Source organism: Oryctolagus cuniculus, chromosome 17 (genome assembly GCF_964237555.1).
Source record: "Oryctolagus cuniculus chromosome 17, mOryCun1.1, whole genome shotgun sequence".
NCBI lineage: Eukaryota > Metazoa > Chordata > Mammalia > Lagomorpha > Leporidae > Oryctolagus > Oryctolagus cuniculus.
Window position 1 is genome coordinate 65,807,506 of NC_091448.1, and position 18,495 is coordinate 65,826,000.

General features: G+C 63.1%; 1 protein-coding gene across 2 annotated transcripts in view; it reads right to left on the reverse strand.

Annotated features, from left to right (window-relative positions):
- Positions 1–13,505, reverse strand: part of KCNJ12 (potassium inwardly rectifying channel subfamily J member 12) — a 32,108-nt gene extending 18,603 nt beyond the window's left edge. The window contains exon 1 of one of the 2 annotated variants that reach the window (XM_051839770.2): positions 12,941–13,505. The gene's annotated coding sequence lies outside the window, so the exon portion shown is untranslated. Of the gene's footprint in view, positions 1–12,634; positions 12,840–12,940 lie in introns of those variants that run through there. The other variant, XM_051839771.2, reaches the window with a different exon arrangement.
- Positions 13,506–18,495: the final 4,990 nt, after the last annotated feature.

The following is an 18,495-nucleotide window of genomic DNA, read 5'->3' on the forward strand; positions in this document are numbered from 1 at the left end:
TCCGGCTCCCATCACAGCCATCACAGGACCAGGACTGTCCCTGGTTGCCTTGCTGAGTCCTGAGATAGCCCTGTGGGGCCGGGGGCGGGGGGGGGGGGAGGAGGGTGCCGCCACAATCCCTATTTCACAGCTTCTGAGAGCCAGAGAGTCTTGCCCAGGGTCGCCCAAGCAGGAACAGAAAACAGCAAGCGATATGACCTTCCACGGGCCCTGGGTGACCTCCCCTGAACTTTGACCCTGGTCACAACGGCCCAAGCACCTGCCCAAATCCAGGGAGCAGCCCCTGCAGGGGGCAGTGAGAGTGGCTCAGTGCGGTCAGTCCCCACCGCTGCCTGAAGCCATGGCCAAGTGCTGCGGGGGTGGGGGGGGGGTCCTCACTGTTTTCCCTCTTGGCTTGAGAATGTCCAGTGCAGGGTCTCCCGTGCCCTCCACGGTCGCCTCCCTGGGGTGAGGCGATCTCATCAGCAGGTCAGTAGTGGACAGCCCAGCCCCTCTGAGGGTGGAGCTGGGCATGGGAGGCCTGGACACGGGGCAGGGGCGGGGCTTGAATGCAGAGCTGGAGGGGGACTCTCTGATTCCCTGGCTAGGGGAGCTCAGGTACCCAGCTACCCCTCTCAGTTTCCCTGCCTGTGAGCTGAGGAGCTGTAGCCAGGCTGGGGGAAGGGGATTAGCCGGTGCATTAGCCCAGCAAGACCCCTGCCCCCATTCCCACTCCAAGGCCAGGGTCGCTGACTCCCCCAGCCACTCCCCTGCCTCAGCGGGAGCCAGATGCCCCTTGCCCCCCTCCCCAGGCTCTGTCTGAACTCGGCAAGACCACGGGAGGGGCACTTCCATTCTCCGGCCTCAGTTTCCCCATCACGGCACAGCAGCAGACTGTTGCAGGATTCCAGAGCCGCGCTGGGCATGGGGAAACGTTGATCCCCCAGTCCCTGTGCTTCTCACTTCACAGCAGCCTTGACCACACCCACGGTCAAGGTCCAGGACTGCCAGCACCTCCAGGCACCCAGCGTTGCAGGGAAGAAACCAGGCGGCCATGTCCCATTGTCCTGGCGTCCGTCCTGGGGCTGCTGTCACAGCCCTTGCCAGCCACAGCGGGCAGCCACTGTCCGCCCCCTCTGCACCCTCAGCCTGTGTTCCACAGCAGGGGTTCCATGTCTGTCCTTGAGTTTAGTGAGCACTTACTGTGTGCCAGACCTTGTCCCTGCACACTCTGGGCGGATGCAACCTTATAGGGAGGTGGCGTTCAAACACGGGGCACCTCGGGGTGACCACAGCCAGCCCAGACTCCAACCTCCTCTGCTCCCACCCCACCCTCTTTGGTCTGGGCCTTGGGGCTGGACTGGGTGAGAGGGATGGAGTGGGGGAGGGGGAGGCCCTCCCTAGAGACCAGCAGTGTCCCCAGCCCTGAGCTGGGAGAATTCACACTGTGAGACCAGAAGCTCACACAGGAGACCCTGCCAAAATGTCGCAGGTACTGGGCAGTGGAGGCCAGAGTGTGTCGGGGGCACCAGACCCCTGAGGCTGGATTGTGGGCTTATCTGATGGGTTGTAGGGGCACTGCATGGGACAAGTCCAGAGCCGGGCATAGGATGGGTGCTCCGGACACCTGGGGTCCCCAAAATCCTTCAATCTTGTCTGAGCCTCTGGAAAATGGGGTTACCGAAAGCACCAGCACCCCCCAGAGCCGCTGTGCAAACCCAAGGAGTGAACACCCACAGGGGGAGGTGGGCTGGGGGGATAATGGAGGAGGGGTGGGCTGGGCGGGAGAGGCAGGGGGCATGGCCACAAGGGGAATGGGGGACACAGGGACCCTCTCGTGTCCACACGATGAAGCCACATCGCTATTGCCTGTCCTCCATGGGGTCCCAGCACACACATGGCCAAGGTCATCACTGTCCGCCCTGCCCACTGTCTCCACACTCTTCCAACACCACAGCCATCACCGTCTACACTGCCTGTCATGTAGACAGCTGGACCCCCAGATAATATAGCTGGTCTCAGGCCTCCCCCACCGCGCCTGAGTGCCACCCCCTGAGGATGCTGGGTTGAGGAGGGCAGGGGAGGCAGGTGGCCTGGAGCCCCTCCAAACGCAGCTCTGGTGAGGGCTCCTGCGGGTCCTCAGGGCTGACAGGCTGATTAGGGGGTGGGGGATCAGCTGGGCCTGCACCACCACCACCCCCTGCCTCCAGCAGCTGCAGCCTGGGATGGGGACAGAGAGGGTGGGAGTAGCCATCGCCTGCCACGGCCAGACCTATCCCCCAAGCAGCAAGGACCACTGGATGGGGCACTGCTAGGCACATACACACACACACACACACACACACACGTCCATGACCCAGACCAGTACTTGCCAAGCACCTACTGCATAAGGGGCCTTTGTTTGCTACCACAGGGACCCCCAAGCAGGCAGCTAGCTCATTGCACCCCTGTACACCTGGGCACACATGGGAAGTCACTGAAGCCGGAAGACAGGGCACTGCTCCCTGCCGGCCTTTCTCCCTGCCCCAGGTACGAGTCCCCCTGGCCCCTAGGAGAGGGCTTGCGATGTTGGCACCCGACTAGCACAGACCAGATGCACAGTGGCAAAACAACTTGACCTGCAGCTGGGAAGTGGCCCTGCCGAGCCGACCCCCAGGGCTGGCCCTTCCCACCACCCGCGGCACTGGGCAGCCCACATGGCTGCTGGGATGTCTTGTACAGCTGTGGGCACAGGAGGGACACTGGGCAGAGCCCAGCTCCAGCCGTGCAGTGTCCCTCTTGGAGATATCTCATGGATGAACTCAGAGCTGGGAAAGGCAGTGCAGCGCCTGGGCTGGCTGAGGGGTGCAGGGGGAGGGGCGTAGCTAAGAAAAGCTGAGCGCCCCCGTGCTGGGGTAGAGCAGGGGAGCTGGGCGCCAGGCAGGCAGGCAGGTGCTCCCAAGAGGACACGCAGTCAAGACGGTGCTGTTGCCGAAGGGGTGAGGACAGAGGTGACCATGGAGGGCACGGGAGACCCTGCACTGGACATTCTTAAGCCAAGAGGGAAAGCAGTGAGGACCGCCCACCAGCCCCCCACACCGCCCCCACAGTAAGGAGGTCTTTGTTCACTGTGAGTTGAGGGGTAAGGCGGGAGCTGCAGATGTGAAGGCAGGGTGCTAGGGGGGCCCTCTCACAGGCTGCAGGGGCCCAGGCACTAGGGCCATCCTCCAAAGCTTTCCCAGGCACATCAACAGGAAGCTAGGTTGGAAGTGGCACAGCCGGGTCTCGAACTGGCATCCATATGAGATGCAACGGAAGATGGTCCAAGTCCTTGGACCTCTGCCACCCATGTGGGAGACCCAGAGAGGTTTTCCATCCGCTGGTTCACTCCACAAATGGCTGCAATGGCCAGAGCTGGGCCGATCCAAAGCCAGGAGCCAGGAGATTCCTCCGGGCCCCCCATGCAGGTACAAAGCCTAAGCTCCTGGACCTTTTTCCACTGCTTTCCCAGGCCATAGCAGGGAGCTGGATCAGAAACAGAGCAGCCAGGACTTAAACCGGCAACTCTATGGGATGCTGGCGCCACAGGGGGAGAGCTAACCTACACCACAGCACGTTTTTAACAATAAATAAAATATAAAATGGTTCATCTCACGTGAATTCCACCTGAGGAAAAGAGGTATTTTCAAAGAGACACAGGGAAGAGACTGAACCCAAACTCGGCCACTCAACCCACTAGGCCCCAGAGGAGGAGAAAAGAAATCAACAAATTACACCAGAAATACTGCTGCGACTCTAGGTGCCCATTGCTCTGCTGGCCCTGCCTGTTCCCAGCTCCCTGGTCCCAAGGGGGTCTGGGCCCTTCCCAAAAGCCCAGCCCTCTCCCCACCACGACCACCACCACCTCCCCCTCCCCAGGAGCCTACAGTCAATCGCCCACCCCACCAGCTCAGAATCTGCAGGGGGCAGGAAAGGGGGGAGCCAGGAGGAACAGGTGCACAGGTGGCAAGTGCAGGGAGAGGGTCACATTGCAATCTGAGGGTCCAGGACCTAAGGGACAGGGACAGGCCCAAGGAAGACAGGGCATGGCTGGAGCGGGGTTGGGGAAGGTACCCCAAGCTCGCCAGCAGCTCCTGCAGTGGGAGAGGGATCTGAGAGACTGGAGTGCAGCAGAGGCTGAACTTGGACGCATGGCGGGGCTCTCTGTATGTTCAGGGTGATTGGGAGTTGGGGGCTGGACACCTGCAGCCTCCGTGGGGAGCCACGATCCAGGTCTCTTCTCCTGGGAACCTTCCCTGCTCACCTATAGCCCAGGGTGCCCCCAGCACACCAGCCCCTCTGCAGAGCCCTGATTCAGCCACATGGGTTCTGGGACACAGCCGCTCCCCATGCCCCGGGACTGGGAGACCCCTAAAGTCACAGGAATGAGTGAATGAGGGACCAACACACTCAGCCGTCTGCCCAGGTAGAAAAGCCGCCGCCGCCACATCCCAGGGCCCCCAGTGGTATTTACAGACTGGAGGCGTAGGGAGCCGGATGCATGCACGCTCGCCATCCACAGGGTCTTGGTGCCCAGCCTTGGGGTCCCCACTGTGAGACAGGGATCCACAGGAAGTGTAGACCAGCCCACCTGCGGAGGTGAGGTTACAGGTGGGCCGGGAGGCCTCGGGCACGCAAGGAGCTGTCAGCTCTGCCGAAACTTCTCCTCCAGAGGCCTCAGTTTCCCCCAACACTAAGCTTAGAAGGGACTCCGAGAGCCTTCCTCATCTGGAATCCCAGAATAGTCCCAAGGCCTGACCCCTGACCTGGCCTCCATCTGGAGTCATTCCCATTTACACAGCTGTAGACTTAGCCCAGAGAGGTGGTGCACGAGTCTCAGGCCACACAGCAAACGGAGGTGGGGGACAGCCCAACGCTGTCCTTTCTAGGCGAGAGAAGTGCCAGGGACTCCTCCCTGCTCTCCAGCTCCCTCCCAGCTGGGAGAGCCTGGCTGAGGCGGGGGGGGGGGGGGGGGGCTTCCAGATCTGGGCTCAGATCCGGTTTGGCCCGTGGCCTCACCACGGCCTCACCGTGCACAAGCCCAGCTCGGGCCTGGCCAGGACGTTCTGAGAATTAAATGAGATAACGTTCGGGAAGGCACTGAGTATGGCACTGAGCAGCAAACAGTCATTTTTTATTATCATACTTGGGTGCCAAGTCGCAGGGAAACATCGGGCCGCTTCCTGGGAGGTAATGGCTCCCGGTGACACCGCAGGCTACGGAATTCGCCACCAGGCCAAGAGCGGCACTGGAGCCCCCAGAATGTCCCAGGAAGGGCTGAGAACACCCAGGTGGCCCAAGCTACACCGCATCAGGCAGAGGCACCCCAACAGGTCACCAAGACGCCAGCTGTGCCGCCAGGGCTGGGTGGGGCCAGCAGGAGGGAGCCCACCTGCTCCCTGAAATAACACAGGGTTCCTGGGGACGCCCAGACAGCCCTTGGAAAACCCGGCACGGACCCCCCCACCCCCCGCATAGGCAGGGATACTTCCCCAGCCTCAGTTCTCGCCCCTGAGCAACGGGGGCAGCCAGACAATGAGCATGAGACCACGGGACGGCAGGCTGTGGCAGAGGGGCGGGGTGGGAGGCAGGGCAGGGGTGGGAGACCCGGAAGAAGCTCCTGGCTCCTGGCTCTTGGCTTTGGATCGGTGGCTCCGGGTGTTGCGGCCAGTTGAGGAGTGAACCAACGGATGGAAGACAGTTCTCTCTCTCTCTCTCTCTCTCTCTCACACACACACAGCGTCTCCTTCTCTCTCTGTGTAACTCTTTCAAGTAAATAAATAAATCTTTAAAAAAAAAAAAAAAAGAAGACCTCTCTCTAGCTCCCTCTCTCAGTAACATCACCTCTCAAATAAATAAATACAACTTTTTAAAGAAAGAACACTTAACAAAGGAAATGTTACCCACAGGGCAGTGTGCAGTGTGTCCTGGTGGACTGGTTATAGTAGCTGGATGGCAGTTACAAACCAAGAAAAGCCGGGCCTAGCAGAGGGTCCCAGAAGCCGGGGGAGGGGGAGCAGACCCAGCACGAGGGTCCCTCGGATCCCCGGCAGGAAGCAGCCACCCAGAGACGGCCTGAGTTCAGGCCCCTAGGACTGGGGGACGGGCGATCTGTGCAAGCTAAGCACCCCTAAACAAAAGCCCAAAATCAGGAGTCCGAACTCTGGATTTTTTTTTCCGAGCGCGCCAACATGACATCCTAAGTGGAAAATTCCATTTAAAAAAAGGCTGTATAAGTAAATATCGTATACGTGCTTTTAATAATTTGCCTTCAGACTGTATGTCTCGGGTAAAGAGGAGACATAAATAAAGGCCAAGGTGACATCTGGGGTCCGCCCACAAGAGTCTCTTTACGCGCAAGTGAAATTCCCAAATCCGAACCGTGTCGCAGACCAAGGGCCACCCGCCTGGGATCGGGCTGTGGCCATCAGTGGTGGCAGTCTTATTTTTGTTTTTTGGTTTTTTTATCACAGGCTTGGCCAGGGGCCCAGCCAGACACCTGCCCCAGGCTCCTTCCAAACCCCAGACACGAGACCAGGCCGCAGACCTGTTCCACCCCGTCGTCTCCAATGCTCCCATTCCACAGGTGCAGACACTGAGGCCTGCAGGCTGGGGCCACAGCACTCCAGGGTCCTGCTATTCCCCACCCAGCTGCAGCTAATCCTGAGGCCACTGGGAGGGCAACAGGGTCAGGACAGGGGCCCAGAGCTTGGTCACTGGTTCCCAGCACTTCAGGGTTCAGGCATCTGCTGTGGGGTCAGGGCCAGGACTCCTGGGTGGCTGCGCTGTGCCAGCCTGGCCCAGGCCAGCTCATACCAGTAGAGAAAGGACAAGGACCACCACCGTCCTCTGTCACACAGCCCTCGGTGGGGGAGGGGGTCTGGGCCATTCCAGGGCTGCCCCCCACCCCCGGCTCCTGCAGGCTCCCCTGTCCCACGGTTCTCAAGCGCCCTGGAGCCAGGGAGAGACCTGGCTGCCCCAGCAGGGCAGGTGCAGCCAACAGCTTGGGGCCCAGCAGGCCAAGCCGATGGCACGGCTGAGCCTCCGGCCACCCGGCAGAGCGGGGAAGCAGGGAGGGGAGGAGGCTGTGCCGCCCCGCCCCGCCCCGCCCCACCCTGCCCTGTGCTGCCCGCAGAGCCCAGGCCCGAGAGGTGCAGAGAACATTTGCCCACTTCACAAACGGGGAGACTGAGGTCCAGGGCGCAGAGACCCCTCCTGGAACCAGAGTACCAGACCCTTCCCAAACGGGCACAGCTGGTGTGAAGACAGAGACACGGGCTGAATCCCTGCCCCCAGCACCGTACCCTCTCCTGGATAGGAGCTGGAGCCATCCGCTGCGGCCCCGAGCAGATGGGAGCTGCCGGGGTAGGGGGCTTCAGTGGCAGGCGACCAGGGCAGGTGAGACAGCACAGACCCCAAGGGCCAGAATGCAGGAGAGGCCGCCAGTCTGAACCCAGAGGGAGCCGTGCAAGGGCGTGCCCAGGTTAGGACTGTGTACCTGCGCCTGGTCTGAGTCCTCACTCTCTGTCTCCAAGTCGATAAAACTTCACGACCCCAAGAACCCAAGTGCAGCTCCACAGGTACAGAGGCTCCCAGGCTAAGATTCTGAGATCCAGAGACCATGACCCGCCCCCTCCACCCCACCCCATGCCCTAGGTCCAGGGGCCACCGGGAGCCCACCCAGTGTGGCTGGATGGAACAGCACCTGCGACAGGGAAGCAAGACCATGGCTTGACACAGCTCCCTGCCTCGGTCCACACAGCCACAGCGACAGAACCCAGAAGGTTCTCCAGCATCGCTGCCCCACAACCCAAGAACCCAGCACTTTGGAGGGCAGAGGGGAGACAGGAGACTCCAGCGAAAAAGTGACGCAGCTGTCACTCAAAACCGCGACAGTGAACCCAAGAACGTGAGCCGGGCAATCCGCAGTCCGGGACGACCGAGGTGCTGGTGGGCTGGTCTGTTTCATTCTCCCAGGGTGGGCCTCCGGCTCCCTACGTCCCCCAACCTGCCGCGCCCCACCTCCAGGCCCAAGCTCAGTAGCCATTTGTTGAAAGAACGAAAGACACTCAAGTGTTGACATCCTCAACGCGAAGGTTTTCTGAGATGGGAAGGGAGAGGCCTCCCAGGGGTGCGGGCAGGTGACCAGGTTCTGAGCGAGTAATGCCCCAACCTTGCCCAGGCCCTATTTCCACAAGGCCAGCACCCCCAGGGTCCCACGTGTCCACCCTGCCTCTGCCCTCCGTGCGACCCTGCCAGGTCCGTGCCAAGCTCCACCCGCCCCCCCCCCCAGACCTCAATGCCCCCAGGACCTCTGCTGGCCTCCACGACTCCCCCATCCCCTCCCCCCGCAGGCCTGAATAGAAACTTGGCCTTGGGCTGGAAGCAGGAGCCAGAGTCTGAGGGTGGAGGGTCGAGCAGAGGGGGGTGCGGCTGTTGCCACCCAGAGAGCCAGCTGCTGGAAGCAATTTATTTTTGCTTTAAGTGCTGGAGAATTGCAGGGCTGCAGCCGCCAGCACGAGGGGCGCAGGCTGCAGCTGGAAAGGGAGGAGCAGGCGGGGGGGGTTGCGGATGAGGGATGCCACACCTCCTCCTTGACCTCCCCTGCCCCTCCTGCTCCCCCAGCTCTCTCCCGCCAGCCCCAGCTGAGCGGGCAGGCCCTACCCTGTGCCCTTGGGTGGGGGCTGGCCCTCTCTGGCCTCAGGCTGCCCACTCCCACAAAGGCGGGGTCACACCCTCGCCCCTACCCTACCCCACCCCCCCAGACACCTCCTCACAGGGAGAGCTGCCCAGGTGAGCCTCAGGCCGCCTCCGTGCTGGGCCCAGGCCACACCTGTATGAAGCGCTCGCTGGCTTCTTAGAGGTGAGATGGATGCCAGGCGAGCCTGGCCAACTAGCAAGGGCTGCTGGGCAAAGAAAATGAGCAACGGCCACCAGTAGCCAGCAAATGCTTGTGACGGGTGCTGCCGCCCCCTCCCCCACCTCCATGGGCTCTGCTGGGAGCAGGCGCAGAGGCTGGCCCATTCGAAGAGCTCCGCTGCTTGCCTCAGTTTGCGCAGAGCTGCAATGGGACGGCTCCCGTCGCTTGCCAGCATCGGGGTGGGGACATCCTGAGCTGGAAGCTGACCAAGCACAAAGGGACACGGCGAGGCTCAGAGCCTGCAGCAGAGGACGGCACAGACACAGAGTCAGGGCGCAGCCAGAGGCTCAGCAGGGCCGACTCCCAGCTCCAGCCCCGACCTGACGTCACCCCTCTGAGGCTCGGTGTTCTCATCTGCAGAATGGGACAGTCATTCTGGCAAGTGCTGCTACTAAGTACCACAAGGAGGGGTCTCCCCCCGCCCCGTGTGCTCACTGAGTACCTGCTGCACACTGGCAGAGCAGGTGGCACATGCAAAGGCCCTGAGGTGGGCGCAGACCCGGTCTGTGGCAGACACAGCCAGGGAGACAGAGGGGTGGGGGTGAAGCCAGGCCAGGACCATGGAAGGCCCTGATACCCAGTCGGTGTCCTGTACATGGTACGTGGTGAAGAGACAATAGCTGGGGCTGACCAGAGTAGCCCCATTCCACCAGCTTTCCTGTTGGTCCCCCCGCCCTCCTCCACATCCGAGTCCCAGGGCCACAAGCAGGGGAGGAGAAGACAAGGGAAAGGGCCTACCTGCACTCCACGTCTGCTGAGACACAAGCAAAGGCTCATGTCTCCACTCCCCCAACCCAGGGGCTCCCAGCAGCCTCCACGGCTGGTGCTTTGGTGCCATTGCACAGAGGAGAAACTGAGGTACAGGGACTGGGTCTCAGTGGCACGGCCTGCCTCTCTTCCCCCTGCCTAACTGCCCTCGAGCCCCCTCCTACACGGGGAGACCCCCAAGGCCAGCAGCCGGGTCTCCACTCACTCAGCAGCCAAGGATATGCGCCCTCTGTATGCCGGACGCCATGCAGGGGCCCCAAGTGAGCCCACGCTCAGCACAGCAAAGCCAGAGCTGCCCCCTGAGGCCTTGGCCAGCAAGTTCTGAGCCCCTGCTGCATGCCAGGCCCTCACTGCGAAGGCAGGCAGCTTCCAGGCCTGTGTGAGGCCTGCCTGGAAGTGAAAAAGCGAAATGTTCCCAGGCCCCAGGGAAGGAGCAGCTCTGTCGCCCCCGCCCTCCAGGGGAGCAGCAGGGTTCCGGGCCCAAGGGGCACAGGCCCTGGTCTCTCCAGAGCCGCTCCCGGCCTCCTCCCTCTGTCTGCACAGCGGCGCTACCGCCACCCTCCACACTGGCAGGCCATTAGGAAATTAAATCCGCTCACAGAGCACCGGGCCCTCGGCCAGTGCCTAGCAAGCGCTCTGCTCCTGCTCCGGGGCCCAGCTCCTCTGAAAAACCCACCAGCCCCACCCCCGCGGCGCCTCTGAAGTCTTCGGCCCAGTTTCGGGGCTTTTATCTTCAGGTTTTCCCTGCAGCCGGCTCCCTGCCGAGCGGCCAGTGCCCCGTGGGGTCCAGCCCACGCCCACCACACCTTCTGCATGGCCGGCCCCCTCCCAGCCTCTCCTCTGTGCCAGCCCGTGGCAGGGCTCCAGTGGCAGGCCCCAGGGGAGGGGCAGGTGTGCCCATGTGTCACTCACAGTAAAGCCCTGACTGGCGCCCAGCCACAGGCACCAGCTGCACCTGTCAGAGGGAGGGCCCAGCCCAGAACCTTGGCCTGCCAGCCATGGGGGAGGGGCCGAGGTGGCATCCAGGTGGGTACCAGGGTGCACTAGCACCCGCGGCCTGGGGGATTGGTGGAGGAGGGCCTGCCGAGGGCCACAGAGCTCACTGGGAGTAACGACACAGGCACTTCCGCCCCAGCCATGCGAATGCCAGGGCCTCTGGGTGTCATGCCTGGTACTGCCAATGTAGCCCCAGGCACCGGAGGCCTGGCTGGGCCAGAGGGAACTGCCTGCGGGCAGAACGGGCCCCAGTGCGACAGCGCCGCAGGGTGCTGTTGGCTTGGTCTTGCCACTGCCACCGTCACTGCTGTCCCTGCCATTTCACTGTCGCAAGCCGCCCAGGGTTCTGGGGCAGGAGGGCTGCAGGAGACAGTCTCTGGCCTGGCGGAACCAGAGGAGGGCTCCTTCCTGGCCGACCCTCACTGTGTGGCTCTGGGCTCCTCCTCCTCCTCTGAGCACAGCTCGGCTCCCTGAATCCCATCCCCCTACCCCAATCTGGAACACACCTGGAAGATCTATGGAGCTCTGGCGAGGACAGACAAATGCAGGCCCTGCCTCCTTCCCCAGGAGAAAGCTGGGGAAGGGGGCTCAGCCACGCCCTCCCCCTGGCCAGGGGAACGGGAGGAGGTAACAGCCTTGGGGCTGGCACCTGCTAGATCTGTGGCTGTGCAGAACAGGGATCTCCAGGCGCACTCCTGAATCCCGTCCCTGTCCGCAAGGGTGCTCAGCAGGGTCCCCTTCGAACCCTGCTCTCTTGGCACCCCTGATGGAAGCTCTCGCAGTCCCAGGGTCCCCTCCCACAGGTGCGATCCTAAGTCCCCTCTGGCTGCCTAGAGGCGGCCCCAGGACACCAAGGAGCAGCCATTGCAGAGTCTCCTGAGGGACCCCTTTCCGACTTCTCCAAAAGCCGACAAGCCTCTGGTGGCGCTCAAGGCCGAGACCAGCCTCTCCCACTCTCCGTGACCCTCTCCCGCCACATGGCGGCGGTCCAGGGCGGAGCTGCCCGCCGGAGGAGGGGCCCCAAACGTGCAGCCTGGCCCAGGGGGAGACTGGAAGGCCCCGGCCGGAGAGCAGTCAGGGTGTGCCGCCCTTGGGCACCTCCGAGGGGGCGAGGGGTAGTCCGCAGGCTCCCGCCTTCTGGGTTCGCACCTTCAAGGAGGCGGCTGCCGATTTCGGCGGCGTGTGGGCGCCTCGGCGCTCCCAGGAGATGCAGCCTGCGAACCCGGGTTCCGAGACGCCCGTGTGAGGGACAGGAGGTCCCCAGCGCTGTATGGCAGGGCTCCGGCCTGGGCACGGGAAACACGAAATGGCCACAGGCAGCGCGACGCGCCAGGATAAGCAGGCGCCCCCCCACAACTCCCTCCCAGAGAGTGGGAGCAGGGGCACCAGGTCCCCGCGGCAGGGAAGCAGGAGGGCGCCTCCCACATCCACGCTTTCCCGTGACCCCCGTGGGCAACGCGGAGACAAAACAAGCACGCTCCACCAGAACCAAAGCACAGACTCCGACCCGGGCCTCACCCCCCATCCGCAGCCGCCACCTGCCCTGGGCGCCCCCTGAACCCCTGATTTCCCAGCCCGCTCCCCCCAGAGCGGCCAAGTGCGCGCGCCCTCAGGGGCTTCTCAGCCAGAGGCCAGCTCCCCCGAGACCAAGGCCGACTTCTGGAAGCTAAAAGGAGCCTCTCTAGACTCGCTGGCGGAGAACCATTTCCAGAAATTTTTTTTTCTATATTGGCGCACAGGAGGTGGAAAAGAGAAACGACTCCAAACACCCGCGGATCTCAGGCCCGGGCACCCTCCCAAAGCCTCGTGCAGCCCGCGCGCCCCGCGCCGAACCCCCACCTCGCCCGCGGGGGTCTCCGGGAAGGTCACGCGTAGGACCGCCGCGCGCTCCGAAGTGCGTCCGCATGTTCCCTTCCGAGCCCACCCCCCTCCAAAACACACACACCCACCCACCGTGCCAACCGGCCGGAGGTGATCCAGGGCTCCTCAAAGTTTCCCGGAGCGCCCCCCGGGACCAAGGTTAGCCGGGAGCAAAGTTCCCTGGTGGCAGTGGCCCGAGACACGGCAGGGTAAGGAAAGCTCGCACTCAGCATTTCCTGCGATGGCTCACCCAGGGAGCGAAACGAGGAAGAAGCCCTCCCGCCCCACCTTCCCTGTTGCTACACCGCCTCGTGCTTGCTCCAGGCCGGGAGGCGGCCTGCGGAGAGCCCGGGGCCGGGCCCTGGGGGGAGCGGCGCGCGCCGGCGGCCGCGCACTTACCTCGGTCCGTGGCCGGGGCGCGGCGCGCTCCGCGTCCTCCGAGCTCCAGGCGGCCGTCCCTGGCCCCGGCCGCCGCCGCGCTAGCTGCATTGCCGCCGCCGCCGCCGCCGCCGCCTCAGGGCAGCCCGCGGGGGCGCTCCATGCCGAGGGGCGCGTCCGTCCGGGACGCGGATCGCCAAGCTCCAGCCACGGGTCGGGGGCGCGCGCCTGGACGGCGCCCCCGGCCGCGAGGCGCTCTCTCGGGCGGGCGCGGCTGGCGTCCGTCCCTCGGTCCCGCGGTGAGCGCGGCGGCCCACCCCCTCCCCCGCCGGCTGTTATTTGATGCCGGGCAGGGCCCGGCGCGCTCCCCCGCGCCCTGGCGCCCCGCACCTCCCCACGGGCTCCGGCCACGCCAGGCCCCCTCCCCGGCTACGGTTCCCAGGGAGGCGGCGGTGGCGGCGGCTTGGCGGTGGAGAGACGGGGAGCGAGGAATGGAGGGCGAGGAGGCGGCGGGAGGCAGAGGCTCAGCGCGCACCCAGCTCCGCGCCCTGCTGCCACCGGAGCCCGGCGCGGCAACTCCTCCAACTCTCCGCCGAGAGCACGCCCGCCCCGCGCCGCGCCGCCGCTGCCCCCGCCCACCGCGGCAGCGGCCGGGCCTGGCGCCCCCTCCGAGCTCTGGGCCGCCCCCACCCCACCCCGCCACACACACACACACACACACACACACAGCCAGCCACTTGCGCGCTGGGACGCGCGCGCGCACGCACACACACACACACACAATCACATCCTCCCGGGGACACACACACACACACACACACACACAGAGGTATGCACGCACAGACAGGAGAATCCGGAACACGTGTGCACACAGTCGGATACCCAGACTTGGGCGTCGCACCCTCACGTGCAAAGTACGTGCCCCCGCATGCATGCCGGTAGCAGGTGCACAGGCGTGCACACACCCTCATAGCTGCGCATGCAGGGTGGTATCTGCACATGTGTCCACGTGCACACAGCTCGGCTCGTGCACCCACCAGGCACACGGCATCTCTCTCCTGCTCTGCCTGGCTTCCTCCCCTGCTTTCTCCTCTGTGCTCCACCCCCCTCTGCCGACTGACCCCCATGTGACCCCTTTTTCTTGCCCACCGGACTCTGGAGGCCAGGCTTTCTTCCCAGCCTGTCCCCAGGTGCCCTGCCCTCCCAGCCTCCCTGGGGCTCATTGTCTGGGCTTCAGATCTCTCTGCCTCCTGCAGGGTACCGGCCTCTCATCTAGCAGAGAAACCTGCCCAGCTGCGCCCCAACCCAGGGAAACCCCATTTTATCAGGGTCTGACCCCACCACCACCACCACCACCACTCAGCCCCAGGGCCGCAGAATTGGGCCACGGAGGCAGGGCTGTGCCCAGAGCCTCAGCCTCAAAGGGCTCCCCGGCCCTGTCGGCCTCCAGCCTTCCCTTTAATGTGAAATATAATTATGTGTCTGCACAGCAGGGAGACTGGCTGCAGCGTTCTAACCAGGGAGGAGGGCTCTCTGGCCTGCGCCCAGATGGCTGGCAAAGCAGAGAGGCCTGCCGGCCCCACCTGCTCCAGGCTCCAGGCAGCTGGCAGGTGCCTCCCAGGGTGGGGTCACTCCTTGGAGCACTCATCAACCTCCCCTGGCCGCCCTGGGTCTGAATCACATCTGCTGGGGAGGCAGGTGGCTTTGCTGCTTGGTGCCTCAGTTTCCCCATCATCCGCTGAGGACAGCGGGAATTCCTACCTCTCGGTGCTGTCGTGAAACCTGGAGATTTGTAAGCCTAAAGTGGGTTAAAACCGCTGAGGTTCATCGGGCACGCAACATGTGCTGGGTTTTGTGCTAAGGAAATAATGGTTTATCTCATACAGGTCATGACAGGTACATTTCACAAATGGTTATTTAGTTCACTGGCTCCGTGACCCTCTGGGGCGGATACTCACAACTGGCCCATTTTACAGATAAAGATGCTACCGTGCGTGGAGCATCTGCCTGGTGGGTGTGCCGGCAAAGGGGCAGAGCGACTGAACGGGGCAGCCAGGGCCCATCACCAGGTGTGTTCCAGAGAGGAAAGCCCTGCCCCCTTGCACAGGGCTGTGTGGAGCCTCCCAGGGGGACTGCAGCCCCAGTGCCCTTGCACTGGCCCTGGCAGACACCTAGGATCCTGATTTCCTTGTCCTTCTCCTCCTCCTGGGAGACAGTCTCCCCAGGGGGCCCCAAAAGCTTGCAGGAAACTCTTCCTTCTCCCTCCAAGTGACCAAGCAGAGAAGTGAGCCAGCTCCCACCCTCCCCTGGCCAGATTCCCAGTAGAAAGCAGCCCTCCAGCGGCCCTGTCCCCAGGCTGAGGGACCAGGGAGCCGACAGGAACATGGCAGGGCTCTCTGCAGTGTGTTCCCGGGACAAGGGGGTGGAGCCCAGGGCATCCTGGGACCTGGAGCACACCCCACTCCTTGCACCCCTCAGCTGCTCCCCAAGAAGACCTGTGTGAAACAGGTGGGGTCTTCCCCACCCCCAGACCTCTGTATCAGACTCCTCCAGAACCAGGCAGGGGGCAAGCTCATGTGTGCCTTGGGGAGCAGCCGGTGAGGGCTCAAGTTCTTGGGTCTCTGCCACTCAAGTGGGAGACCTGGATTGGGTCTGTAGTTCCTGGCTCTTTCTCTGCCTTTCAAATACATTAAAATAATTTTTTAATGTAAAATAGGCTCTGGGCATGAAGGCACCAGAGGCAGTGTCCCTCGGGCCCTGGACTATGACCGTCACCACACCCACCCCGGGGGCCTCTTCCTTCCAAACACACTGGTTGCCATCCAGGTCTCTTTCTGGGCCTCTGTACCTGTTGACCCAGTAGGAATAGCCTGCAGCTAATAGGGGCAGCTCAGATGGCACCTGTGGGAGAGGCGTGCCTGCCCACCAGGACTGGCCTACCGGTCCTGCTCTGCCTTCCTCTCCAGGTAGCCACCCTCTGAGCATCTGGTTCACCGTTTGTCTCTCCCGCTGGCTGCCAGTTCCAGGAGGGCTACTGCTTTCCCAGGTGCATTAGCAGGGAGCTGGACGGGAAGTGGAGCAGCCAGGACACAAACGGGCACCCACATGGGATGCCAGTGTCGCAGGCGGTGGCTTCACCCGCTACACCATAGCTCTGGCCCCACTCCTCAGCTCTTGCAATCTCACCTCATTGGTCAGCACAAGCCTTGCCCCTCCCCCAGGCAGGTGGCCAGAGCTGGGGCTCACCCCGCCTCTCACCCCCACCCTCTGTAAGATGACCAGCTCGTGGCACCAGCACTTTCATGGTTTCCGCAGGATGCCTATAGCAGGAAGCCTAGAGGTGCGGGGTTGCAGCCACCAGAGCCCCCCACACACCTGGGTCCGGTCATCAAGGGGAGAGACAGGCCCTGTCACTGGGGCAGGGAGCCACAGAGCAGAGGCTGGGCCAGAGTCCTGGCCTTGGCCAGATCGCCTTCCCTAACCCAATTTATCACAAGACACATTGATGATAAGGCAGCACAGCGATGTGCTAATGGCTGAAGCCGGCTGTGCCCTTGATGTGTGCCTGGCTCAGGGTTACATGCCAGCGACATATAGCGTGTGGACACCACCCCAGCTGGCAGGTGGAAGAATGACACCGACAGGTGCAGGTGGATGATAAGAACTTGGTCCCCCGAGGTGCTGGGGGTGGGGCGCTTAGCACACAGGCACTTGCACATTTGCCCCTCCCCCTGCCGGCACCCACAGGCCCCGGCTGACTCCACAGCATTGATTAGGACGTCAGGAACCATGGTGCCCCTGGGAACAGGACACTGAGTGCCTCCTGCCCCTCCCGCCCCGTCAGGAAGCAAGCATTGACCAGCTCGCCTGCCCGGGAGCTGGCCGCTGACTGATTTCCCAAGCGCGGGGCTGTGACACTCTCACACCCCGCCCTCACCCCCTCCTCCCAGGGCTCCCCTGCAGCTGCAGCTGGGAGGCTGGCTCCTGGCGGTCAGGGGGCAGGAGCCAGGCCAGGCTGAGAGCCAGGACTTAGAGCCATGCTCTCTCTCTCTCTCTCTCTCTCTCTCTCTCTGTCTCTGTCTCTCTGTCTCTCTCTCTGTCTCTCTCGGCATGTTCTGCATCTCAGGGGTTCTGCCCTGGCTGGGCAGCTTTAAGAGACACGGTTGGTCAGCATCTCCCCAGGTGTAGGCACCCCATTCTGAGACCCTGCCAGCCACTCCTACCCCTCCCCCTCCACCACCTGCTTCCTGTGGGCCTGGAACCATCCCCATGGCCCAGCAGGTGGGAAGTGCCCAGGCCTGGCTATGAGCATGACAGCGATTGGTGGAGGGGGGCAGACATGTGATGGATGCTGACCAATGAGAATCTGCTCTGGGACTTTGGCTGGAGCTGCAGGGGGCAGTGGGAGGGAAGGGAAAAGGGGCTCTGTTTCCCAGGGCTGCCGGCTCCACCCCTGAAGTGGACTGAGCCCTGAAATGAGAACCACAGAGAGGAACTCAAGAGAGGGGATACTGGGAGAATCGAGATTCCGTGTGGCTCTGCTGAGTCCTGGAGAGCCACCCCTGTACTTTTTGGACCCGGGGACCAAAGCAGTCCGTCTCTCCATTTAAGAAAGTTCCAGGAGCCCCCAAGGCGGTGGATGGTCTAAGATGGGCAAGGTCTCCAAAACCCCCTCTCCACGTATCCTGCTTCCGGGCGGGGCACTGGGGTCCAGGCAGAGGGCTGCATTTGCCACCTCCTTCTCCAGTTGCACCTCCTCTTTCCTCTTGGAGGGACAGAGCTTCTAGGAAGGCGGACGCAGGAGGCCTGCAGGCCCCAGGAGGACAGGGATAAAGGGCAATACGGGAGGGAGGGAAGTGGCTGCAGCCTCTCAGAGCTAAAAATAGCTTCCCCCAAGGAGGCCTCCCCGCTGGGATAATCCAGCCAATTACCCAGCCCCTCTCCACCCTGGTGGGCACCGCCAGCTTTCCTGCACCACCACCCCCCATCGCGCACCCCACGTGGGGCTGTCACTCCACTGACCGGCCTCTGCCTCGTCACCGGCCATTTCTTCCTCAGCAAGGGGCAGGTCTGGAGCATTGGAGCCCCCAGGCTCCCTGCCACCCAACCCCGGCTTGCCTCCCCCGACCCCGCCACCCAGGCAAGGGATGCTGTTCAGGTCCAAGACAAACAACAGATACGTTTGCACTGGGAACATGACAGATCTGGGAGTTGGGGGACGAAACTGGGGGGCAGGGCAGGGCCCTCTTGGGAGGGGGACCTCGCGCACGTGCAGGCTCCTAGCTTCAGCCTGCCCAGCCATGGCTGTTACAGGCATCTAAAGAGTGAACCAGTGGGTGGGAGATGGCTCTGCTGTGCTCTGCTCTGGCCCGAGCCCCACCACCACCACCACCGCCCCCCAGCCCAGGGCGGACAGGACCTCCCCACTCCTCTGCTCTGAGCTGGCACAAGAGAGCTGGGCACAAGTGCAGGTCCTACAGCTTCCGGGCTGCTGCGTCTGAATTTTGTACAGAAAGCGTCCATCGCTTCAGCAACGGTTTGTTTGTTTGTTTGTTTGTTTTTACAGGAAATTCTAT